Raw genomic sequence first — 14,895 nt, forward strand, 5'->3', positions numbered from 1 at the left:
AATGTGCATCCATTTAGCTATACATATCTCTATTTTCTCATTTTTTATGGCCAAGTAGTACTCCATTTTATAAAACAACCACATTTTCCTTTTTTGGTACCAGGGTTCGAACTCGGGTTCTTCCACTTGCGTGGCAGACAGTGGAACCACTGAGCTAAATCCCCAGCCCAAACCACATTTTCTTTATCCAGTCTCCAGTTGATGGGCAGTTGGGCTGCTTCCAAGTTTTACCTATTACACATTGTGCTGCTATGAACATGGGTGCACATATATCACTGTGGTATGATTCTTTTAATTCTTTGGGGAAGATACCCAGCAGGGGGATAGCTGGGTCAAATGGGACTTCCAGTCCTAGTTCTTTGAGGTGTCTCCATACTGATTTCCACAGTGGTTGCACCAGTCTACACTCCCACTAGCAGTGGAGCAGGGTTCCTCTTTCCCCCCAGCCCCGCCAGCATTTGTTATTGGTTGATTTCATGATAGCAGCCATTCTTTCTGGGCAGAGGTGGAATCTCAGCATTGGTTTCATTTGCATCTCTTGAATGATCAGTGATGTTGAACATTTTTTCATATATTTATTTGCCATTTCTACTTCTTTGAGAAATGTGTGTTCATTTCAGATGCCCATTTTTGGATTGGGTCTTTAAATTTGGGAGGTCTGATTTTTTTAAGTTCTTTATACATTCTAGATAGTAGACCTTTGTCTGAGGAACAGCAGGTGAGAATTTTTTCCCACATTGTGGGTTGTCTCTTCACAGTGTTGGTGGTTTCTCTTGCTGTGCAGAAGCTTTTTAGTAAGAAGAGATTCCACTTGTTGACTGTTTGTGCTAGTTCACAGGCAACTGAGGTTTTGTTAATAAAATATTTTTCTACACCAGTGTCTTCAAGAGTTCTACCTAACCTCTCTTCCAGCCAGTTCAGCATTTCTGTTTTAATATCTAGATCTTTAGTCCACTTCAATTTTAGTTTAGTGCATGGTGAGAGATAAAGGTCTAGTTTTAATCTTTGGCAAGTTGAAGCCCAATTTTTCCAGCAGCATTTATTAAATAGGCTATCTTTCCTCCAGTGAGGGTGTTTGGCTCCTTTGTCAAAGATGAGGTGGCTGAGTGTGTCTGGCATTGTTTCTGCATCTTCTAATCTGTTCCACTGGTCCTCAGGTCTGTTTCTTTGCCGGTACCATGCTATTTTTATTACAGTAGCTTTGTAGTATTGTTGCAAGTTGGGGGTTGTAATACCCCCTACCATTTCTCTGTTACCTAGAATTGCTTTTGCTATTCTGGGTCTCTTCTTGTTCCAAATTAGTTTTTGGATTGTTTTCTCAAGGTCCATGAAGTATGCTGCTGGGATTTCAATTGGGATTGCACTGAATCTATATAGCAGTTTTGGAAGTATGGGCATTTTCACTATGTTGATCCTTCCTACCCAGAAGCAGGGGATATCTTTTCATTTTCTGATATCATCTTCAACCTCTCTTTTCAGAGTGCTATAGTTTTCAGAGAAGAGGTCTTTGATTTCTTTTTTTAGGTTGATTCCTAGGTATTTCAGTTTTTTTGATGCTATTGTGAAAGGAATTGTTTGTCCTATTTCTCTCTCAGTGAGTCTGTTGTTCGTGTAGAGGAACGCTATTGATTTTTGTGTGTTGACCTTGCATCCAGCTACTTGACTGAATTTGGTTATTAAGTCTAGAAGAGTTTTGGTGGAGTTCTTGGGGTCTTCTATATAGAGTATCATGTCATCTGCAAATAATGACAATTTGACTTCATTTCCTATCTTTATTCCTTTTATTTTTTCTATTGTCTAATTGCCTTGGCTAATGTTTCCAAAACTATATTGAACAGGAGTGGTGATAGTGGACATTATTGTCTTGTTCCTGATTTTAGTGTGAAGGAATTTGGTTTTTGACCATTTAGTATGATACTGGCTGTTGGCTTTTCATAGATGGCTTTTATCAGATTGAAGTAGAGACCATCTATTCCAATTTTTTATAAGGCTTTTATCATAAATGTGTGTTGGACTTTGTCAAATGCTTTTTCTACATCTATTGAGATGATCATATGATTTTTGTCCTTGGCTCTATTGATAGTGTATTACATTTATTGATTTGCATATGTTGAACCATCCCTGCATCCCTGGGATAAATCCCACTTGGTCAGGGTGTATGATCTTCTTTGTTTTGTTTTGGTTTTTTTCGGTACCAGGGATCGAACTCGGGTCCTTTGTATGATCTTCTTGATGATCTTCTGTATTCTATTTGCCAGTATCTTATTAAGGATGTTTGCATCTATGTTCATTAATGAGACTGGCCTATAGTTCTCTTTTTTTGGTTGGGTCTTTCTCTTCTTTGGGGATCAAGGTGATGCTTGCTTCCAGGAATGAATTCTGGAGTATTGCTTCCCTTTCAATTTCATTAAAGAGTTTAAACAGTAGTGGCAGTAGTTCCTGGCTAAATGTCTTGTAGAATTCAGCAGTGAAGCCATCAGGACCCAGGCTTTCCTTAGTTGGTAAGTTTTTAATTATGTTTTCAATTTCATTGATTGATAGTGTTGGTTAGAATTTTTAGGTCTTCTTTGTTCAACTTTGGTAATTCATACGTATCTAGGAATATGTCCATTTCTTCTGGGTTTTCGATCTTATTGGCATATAGGTTCTCGAAGTATGTATTAATGATCTTCTGGATTTCTGCTGGGTCCACTGTAATTTCATCCTTTTCATTCCTAATTGCATGGATTTGGGCCTTTTCTTTCCTTTTTCTGATAAAGGTTGGCTAAGGGTTTGTCAATTTTGTTGATTCTTTCAAAGAACCAACTCTTGGCTTCACTGATTTTTTTGTATCGTTGTCTTAGTCTCCATTGCATTTTCTGCTCTGATCTTTATAATTTCCTCCCTTGTATGAGCTTTGGGTTTGTCCTGCTCTTCTTTTTCTAGAAGCTTGAGGTTCAGCATCAGGTTGTTTAATTGGGCTCACTGTTTTCCTAATATGAGTACTCACTGCTATGAATTTCCCTCATAAGACTGCTTTCATTGTGTCCCATAGATTCCAATGTTGTATTGTCATTTAATTGAAGGAACTGTCTGATTTCTTCAATTTCCTCTGTGACCCATTGGTTATTCAGAAGTGTGTTGTTCAATTTCCATGTGTTTATGAAATTCTGGCAGTTTCTTTTGCTATTCATCTCCAATTTCATTGCACTATGGTCTGATAATACACAGGGGATAACTTCAATTCCTTTGCACTTAAATATATTGTATGAACGAGTATGTGGTCTATTTTAGTGTGCAGCTGAAAAGAATGTGTATTCTGATTTTGTGGGGTGGAAAACTCTGCAAACATCTGTTAAGTTCATTTGTTCAAGAGTTTGATTGAGTTCTAGTATTTTGTTGCTTATTTTTGTGTCTCATTGATCTATTTGTGACAGTGGGGTATTGAGGTCCCCCACTACTATTGTATTAGTGTTTATATGATTTTTCATGTCTGTATTTGTTTTATATAGTTGGCCACACTAGTATTTGGTGCATATATATTTATGATTGTTATCTCTTCCTCTTGGATCGTTCCCTTTACAAGGATGTAGTGTCCTTGTCCCTCTTAATCAGTGTTGGTTTGAAATCCACTTGATCTGCAAAGAGGATAGGTACTGCTTTTTTTTGGGTTCCTGTCACATGGAGTACTGTTTTCCACCCTTTAACTTTCAGTCTGAGTTTCTTTTTGAATTAAGAGTGTTTCTTTTTTGCAGCATATTGTTGGATCTTGCCTCTTGACCCATTCTGCCAGTCTATTTCTTTTGATTGTTGAATTGAGACCGTTAACATTGATGGTTATAACTGATACATATTGACTTATCATTGTCATGACTTTTTCTTTTTGTTGGATTCTCCCCCTTTGCATTTAATTTCTTGTCGTGCCCGATGGATTCATTCTGCTGGGCTTCCTGGGTTTGTGATCTCATTGTGTTTTCCTAAGATATTGTATAAAATTTTTTGGAGTGCTGGTTTGGTATTCATGAAGTTCCTAAGGTGCTCTTTCTCATGAAAGTATCTTAATTCTCCATCAGTCTGGGTTGCATGTTGTTTTCCTTTAGGAGTTGGTATAACATCACTCCAACCTCTTCTTGCCATGACGGTTTGCATTGAGAAGTCTATTGTGATTCTTGCTTTTTTTTTTTTTTATACTGAGGATCAAACTTGGGACCATGGGCTTGTGAGGCAGGCACTAGAACCACTGAGCTAAATCCCTGGCCCCTAGTCTCCCGTGATTCTGATGGGCTTTCCTTTGTATGTGATTTGTTTCTTTTCTGTAATTGCTTGTAGAATTTTGTTCTTCTGTTGGTTCTCTGGAAGCTTAACTATTATATGCCTATGTGTAGATTTTTTTTTTGGATCAAGGCTAGTTGGAGTTCTATATGCCTCACTTATCTGTATGTCAAGTTCTTGGACTCTGCTTGGGAAGTTTTCTGTCATCACTTCTGTGAAGTTTTTTTATGTCATCTGCACTCTCTCCTGTTTCTTCATTGACTCTGATCAGTCTTATGTTACTCTTTTTTGCATCATCTAGCAGCTGCTGGATTGATTTCTCGTGGTCCCTTATAATTTTAAAGAAATTTTTCTTTTAATTGCAATCTTATCTTCTATATCTGAAATTCTGTCCTCACATTGGCTCATTCTGCTGCATAGACTTTCAATGGAGTTTTTAATCTCCTGGATATCTGTTTGCATCTGTTTTATGGATTCCATTTGTTTTCTATGTTGGGATTCCATCATGTTCCTCAGCGCCTCTATTTTTTTAATCTGTGTTCTCTCTAGATTTATTAATCATGTCTTGCACTATGGGGACAATCTCTGTTGTTATCTGAGAAATTATTTCTGATTTCATTTTTTCCAGATCCTCTTTTGTTGCCAGTTCAGGGAGTCCAGGTGGTTGAGTATCAGAGTGTTCCATCTCGTTTCCCTTTGGGGTTGATGTAGGTGATGTGGAAGTCTGGTTTTCAGGCTTGTTTATCTGTCTTCTCATTTTGATGTGGGGAGGTGCTGCTGGCACCCGCGTAGCTTACCTCCTCCGTGCTGGGTGTGGTGCTACGACAGCCTGGAAGCCTCCTCCTCTGCACTGGGCCTAAACTCCTTTTTCTAGAGCTGTGCTGTCCATAAACTACCTTTAGTTTCTCAATGTCAACATGTACATTTGCACATAACCTACTGTTGTAGAGCAGAGGCTGGCATAATTTCTGTGAGCACCAAGTCATCTGTCAAGTTCTCTATAATTTTAATACTGTAGTCTTAAATATAGACAAATGGGCATAGTTATGTTCCCATAAACATTAAAATTCGATTGGCGGGTGCAGGTATTGCACATAGGGTTTTGTTCTCTCTCTACCGTTCACCTACATCCCCAGCTCTGTAAGTTCATATAACTTTCATGTTATTTTAGTCTCATTGGAATTGCTGCTATAGTTTGTATCTAAAATGACCTCCTAGGGCGCATGTGCGGTTTTTTTTGTGGTACCGGGGATTGAACTTGGGTCCTTGCACTTGCAGCGAAACCACTGAGCTAAATCCCCAGCCTGGGCTCATGTGTTAAGCAGTTGGTCCTTAAGCAGTTGACAGTGGTGGAACTTTTAAGAGGTGTGGCTCAGTGGGACCAGGTACCTTCCTCCTTTTCTCTTCCTATAAGGTGGTTTGATCACCACAGGCCCAACCATGGACTGAAACCTCTAAAACTATGAACCAGGGCTGGGGATTTAGCTCAGTGGTTCCGCTGCCTGCCTCGAAAGCACAAGGACCCGAGTTTGATCCCCGGTACCAAAAAAAAAAACCATGACCCAAAGTAAACCTTTAACATTTTTGCAGTACTGGCGATTGAACCCAGGGTCTCATGAACATCAGGCAGGCACACTACCAGTGAGCTATATTCCTAGCCTAATGTTTCTTCTTTGTAAATTATTATTTTGGTACCAGGGATCAAAGTCAGGACCTTGGACTTGGGAGATAGGCATGGTACCACTGAGTTAAATCCCTGGCCCTGTAAATGATTATTTTGTTATGGTGATACTAACACAATCACTTAGTCAGAATATATGCACTTTTTTTTAGTTTAAAATTTTGATTTAAGATGGATGTGGTGGTACAAGCATGCAATTGTAGCTACTCTCATGGCTGAGAGAGGAGGCTGCCAACTTTGAGGGGAGCCTGGGCAATTTAGTGAGATCCTGTCTCAAGATAAAAAGGGCTGAGGGCTAGGGATTTAGCTCAGTGGTTCCAGTGCCTGCCTTGCAAGCACAAGGACCAGAGTTCAATCCCCGGTACCAAAAAAAAAAAAAAAAAAAGATAAAAAGGGCTGACAATTCAGCACTTCTTGGGCTCAATAATACCACAAAAATAAATAGACAAAAACCTATTTAAATTTGGCATGGTAGTAAACACCTATAATGCCAGCATTCCAGAGGCTGAGGTAGGATAGCTGAAAATTTCAAGGCCAGTCTGGGCTACATAGAGTTCAAGGCCAGCCTGAACTATATAGTGAAGGCCTGTCTCAAAACAATCAACTATTTAAATCTAATAACCAAATTACTTTACAGTTGAGCACTTATCTTCCCATTCTCTTGTTATACATTTTTGCAATTCTGAAAACATTTTTTTCTCAAATTAACTTGGGTGAAGGTTGTGTTTTGTGTGTGCACGTGTGGTACTAGGGATTGAACCAAAGGGCACTGAGCTACATAGCTATAATCCCCAGGATTTTTTGTTTGTTTTGTTTTTCTGTTTTTCCCATTCTGAGACAGGGTTTTGTGAAGTTCCTAGGACAACCTCCAATTGTGATCCTCCTGTCTTAGTTTGCCAAGTAGCTGGGATTATAGGCATGTGTCACTAGGACCAGTCAAGCAGTTTTAACTGTGCATTTCTTTGCCCCCCCCGCCCCCCGCCCCGGAAGAGTCTCACTATATAGTTCAGGCTAGCCTTGAATTCACTATGCAGCATAGGCTGGCTTCAACTCACAGGGATCCTCCTGTCTCAGCTTTCCAAATGGTGGCATTACAGGTATGTGCCACCTTGCCCACCTTCTCTTGCCCTTTATATTGGGCCTTTTAGTCTTGCTTATAAAACCTCTAATTTTTTTTTTTTGAGACACAGTCTTGCTATGTAGCCCAGGATGGTCTGGAACTTGCAGCTTGTGGTGTTTCTCCCTCAGCCTGCCACCGGGATCACAGGCATGCACTACCACATCTGGCATTAAGACCTCTATTTTAAAAAGAACCCTCGATCAGCACCTTTGCCAGTTTTTATACATGTATATTATTTTTCCATAGGCTTTATAAAAATGGAATCTCTTACTCTTAGGTATTTTTTGGTACAGAGATCGAACTCAGGACCTTGTGCTTGCAAGGCAGGTGGCAGCATCAGTGAGCTAAATCCCCAGCCCTAGGTGTTGTTTTTAACTTAGAAGACAAAATCCCTCCAGAATCATAAAAAATATCCACGTTTCTTTGTATTTTTCAAATTAATTTTTCATATATAAATCAGGCATAGTGGTGCACACCTGTAATCTCATTATCGCCAAGAGGCTGGACTCAGGAAGCTAAATTTGAGCCACTATGGGCAATTTGATGAAACCTAGTTTCCAAATGCTGTCCCAAATACTTGTCTTTTGACCATTTATTTGGAATGCTATAATAACAAAATTTCCCACTGTCCCAAGGTCTTTTTGAATATATCTGCCATATTAGTGTATCCATTCAAACTCTAGTACTATCCTATTTAGTATTCCTATTAGAGAATAACTTTGCAAATTACTTTTCTATGAGAGTCAGTGTACAGTTTTTGTTTTTTCTCCAGTACTGGGGATCAAACTCAGGACCTTGTGCTTGTGAGGCAGGAGCAGCTCCACTAAGCTAAATCCCTGGCCAGTGTAGTTTTAATTTGTACTGAGACTGTTATCTTGCCATTTTCACTAGGGTTGATTTCTTGAACATGGTATGATTACAAGTGGCTTTTGTGCCAGCATTTTGTTCATCTTACACATGTGCTTATTCTTTTTTTTGGTATTGGGGATCGAACTTGGGACCTTGTGCTTGCAAGGCAGGTGGTGGAACCACTGAGCTAAATCTCCAAATTGATCACCTGCTTAGACATTTTCTGCTGTAAAGTAAAATTACCCACAGTACTTCCAAGGCATCTCATTTCAAGTTTCTTCATTTATATTTTGCCTACAATACCTTAGTTTGAGGAAAATATTTCTAGGCCTTCCTACTATTTCTATAGGTTGTGCAGATACAATTTACTGGTCTAGGAATGTTGGGTATCGAATTTTAGCAAATGTTTGACGAGGGGAAATTATTTGTTGCCTAGGCTGGGCGTGAATTTGTAGTCTTCTTGCCTAGGCTCCTATAAGGCTGGGATTACTGATGCCAATTACATCTATGTGCCAAGGAAGCTGTTGCAAACCCCACTGAGTGGCTGAAATGTGCATGGTCTGCAACAAGGTTAAGAGACATCTGGTATAATTCAGTAGTCACTTTGCTAGTCTGAATTGGGTGTGGTGGTTGAACTCTGGGAGACTGAAGCAGGATTTCAAATTCAAGAGCAGTAGCCTGGGCAATTTAGCAAGACCATATTAAATTTTAGGGACATGCCTTGGCACAAAGGCACTGTTACAATCCCCCAGTACTGCCAAAAAAGTCTGAATGAGGGTGCTAACTAAAGAAAGTTTTAATCTGTTGGACTTTGGGCCACTACATATGAAAGTTTGCAAACCAAAATCTGTAACTGTGTAATTTTACTGATATTGTTTATCTTGTTGAAAGGATTAAGAGATGTGTTGGATGCAGTTTGTGTACTTCTGGCTGACCATCAATATGCAGTAAATGGCATTAACATTCTATGACTATCACATTATGTTCAAGTACATTCACATCAATATCATAATGTGCCCAAACCTTGGATTCAAAGATTCATTTTTATAGAATCCCAGAGTAATAATGTTAATGTCCTTAAAAAAAAAAAAAGAGCCCCACACATGTATTTTAGTAATGACTTCAATAACAAATCCATTCTTTTTATTTATGACTGAAGCTACATTTAGTTTCAAATAATAGTACATGAGGGCCAGGGATTTAGCTCAGTGGTTCTGCCGCCTGCCTCGCAAGCAAAAGGTCCCAAGTTCGATCCCTGGTACCAAAAAAAAAAATAGTAGTACATGAGCTTATACCTTTGTATCTACTGGCAAATGATCTGGTAACCGGACACCTCTGTGTTCACATAAAAAAGCCAAAAGAGTAGCGGGGGCCTGGTGGTGCGATCCTATAATCAGTACTCGGCAGTCAAGAGGCAGGAGGATTGCCACAAGTTTGAGGGCAGCCTGAACTATGCAGTGAGACCTTGTCTGCAAAAAAAATAAAAAAATAAACCGAAAGACCAAAAAGGAACTTATTATTCCTGCACTATTTGGGGGGACATTATGATATCAGGATACTAATATAGCAGCTGAAGCTGCTCTAGTCAGCAGCTTGAATAAAAGGAAAAACACCATGTGTGAAAAGCTATAGGAAAAATACTTATCAAGAACTGAAAGGGGCAGGGATTTAGCTCAGTGGTGGCATGCCTGCCTGGCAAGGTCAAGGTTCTGAGTTCAATCCATGTTACAAAAAAGAAAAAAAAAAAAGAACCATAAGTCCACATATGAATGTGAGGGTGTTAAAGATGAAGATAGCCTATAGCAAGTATGTTTACAAAATAATCTCAACAACTAGCAGAATTCAGTGAATAAAGCCATACACCCATAGGGAATTCCTCTTTTGGCAAGATTGGTAATTAGTATAGATTGTTATTTTTCACACTCCATCTTTTATTTTTTCTGGTACTGGGGATTGAACTCAGGACCTTGTGCTTGCCAGGCAGGCACGCCACCACTGAGCTAAATCCCTGGCCCTTCATACTCCATCTTGAAGGATATTCTTGAAGGTATTACACATAGGCAGGAGTCTGGGGATCCAGGATTTTTTTTTTTTTTTTTTGGTGCCGGGGATCGAACTCGGGGCCTTGCGCTTACGATGGGGAGCCAGGATTTTAAATGGGTCACTGGAAAAATATACTGTGGTTGGGTCCTAATATATAGGGTAAGAATTGGAAGCCTAGTGTAGAAAAGGGTAATGTGCTACCTATAGGCATATAGGTAGTACAGGCTGGCACACAACTTTTCTATTTTTCTTCTTTCCAATTCTTTGCCTCATGTCCAGTCCATCTTTGTTTGAGGAGCCAGCATATTCCAAGAGGTTTAGATCACCCTTGCATTGTCCCCCAGAGTTACAACTGAAGAGGAATTTCCAATGCTGTTACTCTGGCAAAGCCAAAATTCTAACTTGGGTTTTGTCCCTTGATAAGGGGCACATCATCTCCACTTTCCTTCAGTTCATCAGAACCCTAGGTCTTGGGCTTGCTTGGCTTTTCCCTTCTACTAGCAGCTGATACCAAAATCCTCATCCTTTGCTATAACCTGTTGGGGTAAGGAAAAAAAAAAAAGCCAGCCATCTAAGGACTATAGCACCCACTATAAAAAACAGGCTCAACTACCATGCTACATGAAATAAAATGTGCTGAGTACTTTTGGGGGTTTTTTGGTACTGGGGATCAAACTGCACCTTTGAGGCAGGTGCACTGTCACTGAACTAAATCCCCAACCCTGAGTACTTTTGTTTTGAAGGTACTAGTGATAGAACCCAGCTCACACAAGCAGTGTTGAATACTAAAAAAATGTTTTAATGAATGAGACAATGAGCTATCACAGCTTTACTTTATTGTTCCATCAGCTGAAAGAATACCTCAGTATCAAGAGCACTTCTAATGCTCAGGCATTATTTCCTTAACACCATTTTCAAGTAATAAAAACTAGGGAGAAATGCTGAATTCTGGGATTGAGGCCAAAAGTATACAAGTTGATCTTGGAACATCTTATAGTGCCATAAAGAGGAAATGTTCCAAAAAGCAGAAACAAAAAACAAAATCATGAGAATATGTCAAAGGGATATAAGATATTTATGAGGCTATCCCCAAAGAACCAACTAAGACAGTTCCCAATAGTCAAAGTTGCAATACTTTGAAGAAAATAAAACATTACTGGATTATTACCCAAAGTATAAACATACCTGACTCCATAGGGATATGAATGGTAAATTTCTTTGAACATAATTCCAAATAACTTGTGTGGATATCTACCCTCCAGAGTGGCACAACTCCCTACTCCTTCATTAAGTGTGGAGTGCTCATTCTAAAGAGCACAGTATGAAAAGGGGAAAAAGAGTAGCTACAGTGGAGAAACCTGACAAATAAGACCTTCAAAAGTGATTAAGGTTAATTATCAACAGGTTCAAGTCATGTTTGATAGTATCATACCCTTTATATGTAATGAAGATGGCATTTCACCTCTGTAGTCTTTCTAAAACCCATAAATCTTACCCTAATTATATGGGAGGGGTAAATCTTAAAAGGACTTCTTCCCATAAATTTTATTTTTTGGTACCAGGGATCGAACTGGGGACATTGCACTTTCGAGGGAGGACCAGAACCACTGAGCTAAATCCCTGGCCCTTTCCCATAAATTCTAAAGTAATTGATCAGTACTCCTCAAAACTTGTAAGCTCATTAAAAACAAGAAAAATTTAAGAAGTTGTCCCAGCTATGGGGAGGCTATGATATGACAAATCAAAGGCAATATGATAGGATCCTGATATTGACAAAGGACATTAAGTAAAAACCTAATGAGGGCCCCCAGATGTAGCTTAGTGAAAGAGGAGTTACTTGGCTTGTTTAGTGCCCTGGGTTCTATCTCTAGCACTGTCAAAACAGAAGCTAAATCTTAGCAAAATATTCACTTCGGTTAATACTAATACACCAGTATTACCACGTTCATTGTGAACAATCACAACACACTAATGTAAGACATCAATTATTAGGGTAGAATGGGTATGTCCTTCATGGGAATTCTTCACAATATATTCCTTGATTTTTTTGGGGGGGGGGGGCGGGTACCAGGGATCAAACTCAGGACCTTGCGATTGCAAGGCAGATGGCGAAGCCACTGAGCTAAATCCCCGGCCCCTTTTCCTTTTTTTTCCTTTCCCTGACTTTTCTTTTCTTTTTGGTACCGGGGATCGAACTCTGGTCCTTGCACTTGTGCAACAGGCGGTGAAACCACTGAGCTAAATCCCCGGCCCTCTTTCCCTGAATTTTCTATAAATCTAAAACTATGCTAAAATAATTTCAATTCCAGGTCCATTTTATCACCCCTTTCCCAAAAGGTGCTTCAACAAGCAGCACAGTATATTCTCATACCCCAAAGGGCCTTCACTACTAGATAGGAAAGGCAAATATCAGGCTCCTTTGAGCCAAGTATTAGACTATTTAATTCACAAATATATGATCTAACAAGTTGGCTCATTATAATTGTTCCTAAGTAACAGGAGAAAGATGTTGCTAAGCAAAGATTTTAAGTATTAGAGCTAATTTGTTAACTCAGCGAAACTGTTTTCCAAGAGAATTGACAGGTTCATTAACTACAGCTGTTCATAAAGTCCTAATTAAGCAACAAGATTCACAGGAGTTACTGTCACTCTTTTTAAGTTCTTAATTAGTTGCTCATAGCAGGTTGTTTTCCTTTGTGTAAATTCCTAGGCACTTAGCTACCTTTATGTGTCCCTTTGGGGCTTGCAGAATTTATCCCTCTGGGCTCCATTTCCCTGACTGAAATGTGAGTCATGATCCAAAATTTCAATTGAAAAAATATCCAATGTTACTGGGCATGGTGGTGCATACCTGGAATCCCAGCACTTGGGAGGCTGAGGCAGGAGGATCGTTCTGAGTTTGAGGCCAGTCTGGACTACATAATGAGACCCTGTCTCAAACAGATTCTAATGTCACTAAATTTTGGGGGGGGGGGTACCAGGAAATGAACTTAGGACCTTGCGCTTGCCAGATAGGTGCAGCCACCACTGAGCTAAATCTCCGGCCCTCAAGTCACTCATTCCTCTGAAAACAAGCAAGAAGCGACATAAAATGTTAGGCATCATAGCAGTTATTAATTGCAGTCTCCACTTACCTTCAGAGTTTTCCCTCTTAATGGAGTACAGGATTTAATCCTAAAATTTGGTCATATCAATGAAGAGGGTATTTGTGTTTATTTCTACTTTGGCAGTTGGCAGCTTGTACATTCAGAACATTAACCCCACCAAGCTAATTAATTTGTTTCCGTTGGAACGCAGAAAGATGATAGAGATGAATAAGCTTAGCTAAACTTTACTTGGTCTTCTTATATTCACCAGGGCATAAATTTCTCTGCTTAAAAAAAATCTAGTTAACAAGCATAAGAAGGTGACTAACTTCATGTATCAATTAGGAAATTGCATATTATTTTAATATGCATGATTATGTCATTGAAAACTCTTGAGGGATTGAAATACAGGCACAGAAACACCTAAGGAATTACCTCTTTCAAGTAGCAACACAGAAACCTCTCTGCATAAGGGTAGCCCTACTATGGTTAAGGCCTTGAATACTCAAGGAACTCAAGAACCCAGATTTAAAACTCAATAGAGAGCTGGGGTTATAGCTCAGTGATAAGAGTACAGCACTGGTTCAAACCCTAGCACATTCATGTGCTCGTGCACACGCACATACACATCTTACAAAATTATTAATCACAAAATTTTTCTTTTCTTTACCTGGTACAGTTTGTGATCAAAGGCTGTGCTGGAAAGTAAAGACTGCTTGCTGTTCGTAAGACTCCCCCTTGAGTGTAGATTAAAAGTTGACAAAACCATTATAATAAACCATGCAAAAAATACTCATCAACCCCAAATTCAGAAATAGACTATTTTACCCCTGAATAATTTGTGTCACATCATTCCTCTAAAAGATGAGAAGAATTAGGCTGGGGATTTAGCTCAGTGGTCCCAGCACCCGCCTGGAAAGTGCAAGGACCCGAGTGTGACCCCTAGTACCAAAAAAAAAAAAAAAAGATGGGAAGAATCTAAGGCAAAGGTACTGATAATATAGAACTTTTCAATGGACATTTTGGCACTGCCCCAAACCTGCCACTACTGAGCTGTTCAACTCTCAAAACCTGAATATTATTCTGTAGAAGATGTTGGAAACCAGAGCCCACCAGCCAATCTACTGTACTATCTACTTTTGAGTGGCCCTGGAAATAATGGTTTTCAAACATGAAAGTGCTTAGGGAAAAAAAAAAAATTTTGTATTGTTTTGAGTCAGTGTTTCACTGTGTAGTTCAGGCTGGCCTCAAAATTGTGGCAATCCTCCTGCCTCAGCCTCCCAAGTGCTGGGATCACAGGTATGTACCACCAGGTTCGGCTGTGCTTGGGGAAATTTTGACACTTAAAATTTTATGAACTTTGGGCCAGGGATTTAGCTCAGTGGTTTTGCTGCCTGCTGCACAACCGCAGCGACCCAAGTTCGATCCCAGGTACCAAACAAAAAAAAAAACTTTTATGACTTTTAAAGTCTTATTGGAACATACTGTATAAGGCCACTTCACATATGTGGTAGTGGGCATATGGATTAAACCCAGGGCCTCGTGCAGTACTTCATCTTCAGCCCTTTTAAATTTGAGACAGGGTCTTGCTAATTTGCTGTTACCCATGCTGGGTTTTATCAGAGGCTAATCAATCCTCTGACTGCCTAGAAAGGGGGATGGTGAGGGCTAAGAAAAAAAAAAAAAAAAAAAAGACAGTAGGGCCAGGGATTTATTTAGCTCAGTGGCACCTCACCTGCTTCGAAAGTGCAAGGTCCAGAGTTTGATCCCTGTCACCACCAAAAAAAAAAAAAAAAGTGGAATTTGTCTCTCCTCAGCCCTCAGGCACAACCTTTCTTTTACTACTCAGTTCTAAAGGAGCCAGA

General features: G+C 39.5%; 2 protein-coding genes across 2 annotated transcripts in view; one reads left to right on the forward strand and one right to left on the reverse strand.

The window, feature by feature from the left end:
* Positions 1 to 14,895, reverse strand: part of Matr3 (matrin 3) — a 60,141-nt gene that overhangs the window by 41,228 nt on the left and 4,018 nt on the right. The gene's annotated exons all lie outside the window — the stretch shown is intronic.
* The window catches only part of LOC147826539 (uncharacterized), a 36,188-nt gene that overhangs the window by 10,126 nt on the left and 11,167 nt on the right, over positions 1 to 14,895 (forward strand). The window lies entirely within an intron of this gene.

Source organism: Heterocephalus glaber, unplaced genomic scaffold (genome assembly GCF_053883595.1).
Source record: "Heterocephalus glaber isolate CG9 unplaced genomic scaffold, H.glaber_assembly_v1.0 deba00001465, whole genome shotgun sequence".
In the NCBI taxonomy this organism is placed as follows: Eukaryota; Metazoa; Chordata; class Mammalia; order Rodentia; family Bathyergidae; genus Heterocephalus; species Heterocephalus glaber.